Source organism: Crocodylus porosus, unplaced genomic scaffold (assembly GCF_001723895.1).
Source record: "Crocodylus porosus isolate Cpor-Errol unplaced genomic scaffold, CroPor_comp1, whole genome shotgun sequence".
Lineage (NCBI taxonomy): Eukaryota > Metazoa > Chordata > Crocodylia > Crocodylidae > Crocodylus > Crocodylus porosus.
In genome coordinates, this window is record NW_017728951.1 from 53885671 (window position 1) to 53892614 (window position 6944).

Sequence of the window (6944 nt, forward strand, 5' to 3'; positions counted from 1 at the left end):
TGGCCCCTCCTGGATGTGTGCCAGCATAATTTTCTCGAACAGCTTGCCTAGGATTGAGGTAAGACTAACCGGCCTATAGTTTCCCGGGTCCTCCTTCCTCCCTTTTTTGAAGAAGGTTCTAAGAGTTTCCCCTGGTTTTTGGTTCCAGTATGACTCTTTCTGGTATGGTCTGAAGGAGTTCTCTAATGTAACATGTGCCTGCTCTCTCTTTTGTATATTCAGCTTCCAATAGCCACAGGACCTGAATACTTTGGTCTACTTCAGTTTAAATAGCCAGGATATCATTCATGCAGGATACATGCATGCTGGCTGGTATTGTACTGCCTATTGGCTGCATCTCCGTAATAAAGAAGAGCAAGATTTTATGTAAAATAGGTGTGCACTAGGATACCTTTCAAATAATAAGTATGGTCTTAAGTTGGCCATGGCCCAGGCACCTTAGTTTAGGAGGACCCAAAAATGCAAAAGGGCTGAAGAAATGCAAGAAACAGGAATAAGTGGCATGAGAGAAGCATTCCATCTAATATAGAAACATCTGGTTCTATTCTGAAGCGTCATGAAATTGTCACCTCTGACTCCCTTTCAATTTTTTTTTCATGGAAAATGCTTGAGAGAGAAAAAGGAGAGCCAAGCCAGAGCTGTCAATGACCCAGTGCTTAGGATTCTCACCTGGGTAGAGGGAAGTTTACATTCAAGTCCTTATTCAGAATCAGATTCAATAAAAAATACCCCCATTTTCCCCTCCTACTGCTTGCATTACACCTTCAGCCAGTTTCCACAGGACTGCATTATTTCAGTGATTTTGGAGGTTTTCTGTTTTATGAGAGAATCGAATGCAGGCCCGGCTCATTCCTAATCCTTTTCAATCTCACAAGATAGAAAAGAATTCACTTTGGCTCATTAATGATTCCATTCACTGAAATCTATTTTAATGCATGGCACAGAGCCAAGTGTTGAGAGCCCTTTCAGAGAGAAGCTGCTTATGATGAAAGAGCCCCTCATAATCCATGCGGACTCTTCTTTCATTTTTTGTGCATCCTTGTTTTTGATTCAGTCTTATCAGTTTGTAACTAACCTGCCCACTCCACAGACTCAAGGGATCCAGACTATTTTGTCTCCTGCCAATTTAAATTATTATACTTTTGAGATAATATTTAAGTCAGTCTCTAGGTGCATTAGCTTCTAAGAACAATAGGCACCAGAATGGAGATAAAATACCTTGATTAACTAAAATATTCCAAAGATTAACTGATTAAAACTGAATTATCAAAGGAAATGTTAACAATATATTTGAATATGTCTATTAAGTTTCTGTTGTGTGTTACTGCACTAAGCTAAGGCCCTAATTTAAGACACCCAGGTCTGAAAATTTGGGAACAAACCTTTCATTTCTTCAAGGATAGCTCTAGAATTGCAAAACATCACAGAGCCACGTCTGATTCCAGAATTAGAAAAATACTTGTCTTCCTTAAGGGCACTGAATTGTATACAAGTTTATGCACTTTATGGCTTCTAAAGCCGAACCACCTGAGCATCTCATAATTCGTTTTATATATTTTATGCCCATGACACTCCCTAAGGTAGAAAATTATCACCTCCATTTTTCAGATGTGGAGCTGATATAGTATACTAGATCCTCTGGATGTACTGATATAATATAGTGAATCCTCTGGATCATGGTGTACATATAAGAGGTCTAGTCAGGTGCCTGAGGAATCTGCTTGTATGGAGTCCTGAGACCATCACACCAAGACTGTTGATGAATAAACCTAGGCAATAGTATGTAAGAGTGAAGGCTGAAGAATTCAAAGGCCAGACTGAGTCCAGATGTTCAGTGCCTCACAGGCTGTAACTTCTGCCAGAGAGCAACAGATGAGAACTGCTGCTGACTACCTAATGCCTCAACAAGGGCAGATTTCTGTCAGAATGATGTCCCTTAGCCTTTCTCCAACCGAAGAGTATCCACAAGACTGTGGGGGCTAGGGTTTGAAGTGCCCTATATTCATCTGGAGGTTGCAATGTGGTATTGTATAGGGCTGTGTGAAGCTTTGGTCCTTGATTCAATTTGGTGGGGATTAGGCATGATTCGGTAGCCAAATCTTTGAATCCAAATCAAATCAGGAAACCCTTTAATCTCTTTTAATTGAATCAGAACCCTCTGAATTGATTTGGAGTGATATGGAAAGATTCAGATATTTGGACATAGATACAGCTTTAAATGATTTTTCTACATGCCTCTAGGTAGCAGGGGCTCATGAATTCTGTGATGCTGGGATGCATGGAGTATCCCACAGAAGCATGGGGGGCTCCACAGAGTGCTTAGCAGCAGCCTGGAAGTGGAACAGAAGCTCTTCTGGTTCACTTCCAGGACCACTTGGGAGCACACTACCCCCCCCACCAGCCCTCCTGGCTCAGTGACTGATGCTTCCTGCTGGGTCTGGGGGGCACCTGGGGTCCCCCTGTGGATGATTGCTGAGCCAGGGAAGCATGTGAGGACCCCCCAGCACATTCCCCAGCAGACCCAGAAGTGGAGTGGAAGTACTTCTGGTCCACATCTGCGTTCGCCACCAACCATGTGGGGGCCCCCCCCCATTCCTGTGGGATGCTCTGTGTGCCCCAGAACTGCAGCAATCATGAGCCATGCCTACTACCTCAAGGTACATAGAAAAAAACTTTTAAAGCTGTGTCTATGTCCAAATCACTGATTCTCCAAATCAGCATCAAATTTTCAGATTTGGATTCATCCGAATCAAATCAGGGACAGTGATCCAAATCAAGGAATTGAATCACTGTTCCTGATTTGGGCTGAATCTGAATCCAAATTGAATAGGCCCCACTTTGCACACCCCTAGTATTTTATAGGAACTACCCCACCATGAGTAGCTCCACCAAGTTGCCACCAGGACCTTCAGTCAGGTGCAGTTTATGGTATTGCCCGGGGAGCTGATTTACAGACAGATTAAAGTCCAAGTCATATTCCATCTATTGGGCATCTGTGTGTGATGGGCTAGCTGGCAGTGACTTACCTCAAGGCTTTTGAGAGGATAAAAGATGATTTGAGGACTTGGGATTCCCATTCCTCACCAATCAGGCCCCAGAGACTCACCCTCCATGTCCCCTGATTGGCCCCTTGGGTCACCTGGAGGGGGATACAAGGGGCACAGCTGACTCAGGAAAGACCAGTGAGGGATGACAAGGAAGGAGCTTCAAAGAGCTGACAGGAGCTGGGCCAGAGGGGTGGGAGTAGTTGCCCCAGAAGCACCTGAAGGACTGGGACCTGCAGGCAGCAGTTGGACTCAGCAGTGCAGTGTGTAGCCTAGAGAAGAGGCTCCTCCCTGGGCTCCAGGATTCTCTACAAGAGGCTGTGGCAGCAGGAGTGGCTCCCCAGTTCCAGCAAAGATCAGAGCGGCAACCTGAGAGGTTCCCAGTTCTGCTTCCAGCTCCTCCAATAAGAGGTCAGGCAGCTCAACATGAGGCCAGGGATCCTGGAAGGCAAAAACCCCTAGCAGCTTGGCACAGTACCAGCACTGGTGATTGTGTGGTAGAGTTTCTGTCTACCATGTGGGGAAATATGAGTTCAAGTCCTAGTTGGAGTGAGTGAAATAACAGGGAGAAATTCTTGTTGCACTGGAAAGGGGTCACTGTGTTCTCCCCTTCCAGATACCTAGGCCCTATATTCCTTGTTATTTGACATTGTGTATTTTGTGCCTTTTATATTTCACCAACCAGTATTGTTTGTTCCGCTGTTTGTGTTTTATATTTTGTTAAACCTGTCTTTTGTCAACTGGATGACTATGACTATGATTGTAAGTGTCTAGCCTGTCTTGGATCCCACCCCCCTCGGGGCATTGAAGTGTCCCCTATACCCCTGGTTTATACTGGTTATGTTCCCAGTACTGTTCTCTCATTAAAGGTATATGGTTAAGTCCCCATTGGTGGTCTGGCTCTGCTCTATAGGGGAAGGAGAGCCCCTACACCTCACACAGCGCTTGTGCACCTGCTTTGATACCTTCAATTGGAGAAGGGGTACCTCTTGAAGTACTGCCTGGGTTACATACATGTAAATCTATTTCACCTTTCACAGTACCTGAAATCCATATTGCATCTAGTTTTGTAATACACCATCCTCTGACCCTTAAGACTGAATTGCAAAAGAGCAGAGAAAAAGATCTACCCATGCTTTGTATGAACAGTTGTTCAGGCCATCAAGCAGGGTGGAGTAGAATTGTACTTAGTTAAGTTCCCAAGTCCATTTAGAAACTTAATGAGTGAAATAAAATCTGATCATAAGTAATTTTGCTAAAGTCTCTCAAGGAGTCTTTGGTGGACCATGGAACTGAACACTGATTTCCCAAGTCCCAGAACAGTGCCAAGGTAAAAAACAATCCTTTCATTTGGCACAGTTCTGAATGTTACAGATAGGCATGACCCACAATAAGTCATGTATATGTAGCCCAGGAACACCCAAGGGTGTTCCTGTCCTCAGTTGGAAGAGATAGATGAGGCAGGCAACAGAGCTGTGAGAGGGACACTGGTGATTTGAACTCAGGTTCCTCTTTTCTCTATAGAGTCAACTCCACACCAATGCTCTTAACTATTTACAGCTTATTGAATTATAATATACATATTATTCTTATGCAACATATATATGGGTAAGTATCTTAATAGGTATCAAAAGAAAACTTCCCATGAGTATCCCCAGTGATGTCATTCAACAACATCAAAGGTGTACAGATAAATATTTACAAGAAGGTAAGCCAGGAACCACCTCCTAGGACTGCTTGTCCCAGTAAGCAACCTGCCTCAGGGATGACCTTCTCAACCCGGCACTCTACAGTGGCCTGGTGCAATTGGTGAGTTCTCAGGATGTCCATGTGAGGAAGGGGGGTGGATACCCAGATTGATGAACCAGGTAAGTTGGATTTGCTGTCCTGAGGGGTCAGGCCAATGCCCAAGATCTCAATATTGCGCTGTTAGACAGGAGGGCGTGGTGTACAACTGCACATGCACACATAAAAATCAATAAAGCACACACTCACTAGGTGCATACACCCCTGTCATAGAGCACTTGGGTGCCCTGCACCTAAAAGCAGAAATGGCTCAGGAGAGCTCCCTAGTGGTGAGAAGGGGGAGGCTCAACTGCCAGTCACCAGGGCAGCACAGGTGCTGGTTGCTAGGGCAACCAAGGAAACCAGCTGACAGGAAGGGGCAGGGCTTGGCCCTTCTTAGACCCAGGCATGAGACCAGGAGGGCAGTTCCCCTCTGGCAGCCAAGGAGGTGGAGCTCGGCCAGTGCAGAGAGAAAGGAGAAGATCAACTGCATGAGCATCCCTGGGTTGCTGCCATGAGTGGGAGTATTTTCCCGGTAGGGCTAGAACATTGTTTTTGACCAGACGGTTTAGTTTTATAATATAGCCTAGGGGCTTCATGTTTTTTTGCATTTACGGTTCTAACCAGAGGACTGGGTGAAGCTATTAGGGGTTGGAGGAGGCCTCATAGGATCTCCACAGGAGCATAGGGACCCTGGTGCCACAGGGGGTGCAGCATTGTGGGGGTGCATTGACCCAAGTCCTGGAGCGAGAAGGGGGGCAATGAGGAGCCCCAGGGCAAGAAGGGGGGCAGTGAGGAGCTCCAGAAGTAAAAGAGAGGGCCAAGGCATAGACCAAACCATGTCAAGTACCATCTGCGAGGCTTGGGCTGTGGTGTAGGGGAGAAAAATGAGACACAGATAGTGCCTTCTGGCACCAGGCATATAAAGTGAGCAGCCTCCCGCTAATTGCATCACTCAATCAATTAAGATCAAGGAGTGGCAGGAAAGTAAGCAGGCGGTTAGACCACCAACAGAAAGGCTCTAGCGGAGATACTCCTGTTACAACCCCTGTTAGGAATCTACACTCACAGTACCAGCTCAGGCACATACACATCCAAACCAGCCTAGGCACATGCATACCTATTACCAATTTAAGCCCATACACACTACACACACCAAATTTATACAGAATCAGTTACCAGTTACCAACACCTGCACATCCAATGCACATATGTGGATTACTAATTTTTAAACCATACACACACACACAATGATAGGTATATGTGCATGTATTCACTAATATACACAGATACCACCCACCTACATATACACACAGGTGAGTTACTAAGTTGGGTGTTGTTATGTGTATGCATGTATGTATGTGCTGGGTCTACTTGGGATACCTGGGCAAAGGTTAAGGTAAGAAAGTAGAAGTGTAGGGAGTTAAAGTTATCAAGACTGGGATTAGAACCGGTAGACTACAGGGACCTGGGCTGAAGAACTGAGGCTCGGGGGTAACTTCAGGTTAATTAACCTTAATTGATTAAAAGACAATGCCCAGAACAGAGAAGCAATGCCAGCACAGCTACGGGGGAGCTGAAAAGGTAGGTAGGGAGAGGGAAAAATGGAACTAAGGGAAAGTGTGGGTGTTGAAGAGGGGCTCTGGATGTGGGGGTGCTCTGGGGCAGAGGATGGCTCTGGGGCAGATAGAGAAGTTGCAGAGAGTGGCAGTAGATGCTGGAAGCTGGAGAGAACTGCAGGACAGCTAATAAGACCTGAGAAGCTGCAGGGAGGAGGAGGAGGAGCCTGAAAACAGAGAGACTGGCAGCAGAAAATCACAGGAAAAGCAGCAGGCAGCAGGAACACCAGGAAAGCAAGGAGAGGGTGACAGATGGCAGAAAAGGGGAGATGAAATTGGGAGGAGATGGGGAAACTAGCAGAGAGGATGGGAACTGGAGCTGAGAGAGAGAGAGAATGAGGGACTGGGATTCAGTAAAATATGACCCAACTCAGGGTTGCTAATGACAGTGGTTTTATTGGACAGGGGAGATGGTGACACAATGCCAAATTGGTTCCCTTGTACGCGCATGCACGCACGCACGCACGCGCGCGCGCACACACACACACACACACAC

General features: G+C 46.0%; 1 long non-coding RNA gene across 1 annotated transcript in view; it reads right to left on the reverse strand.

Annotated features, from left to right (window-relative positions):
* Positions 1–3493: 3493 nt before the first annotated feature.
* Positions 3494–6944, reverse strand: part of LOC109323886 — a 17461-nt gene continuing 14010 nt past the window's right edge. Inside the window, exon 3 of the long non-coding RNA XR_002104769.1 lies at positions 3494–3653. This is a non-coding gene — a long non-coding RNA (uncharacterized LOC109323886). The remainder of the gene's footprint in view (positions 3654–6944) is intronic.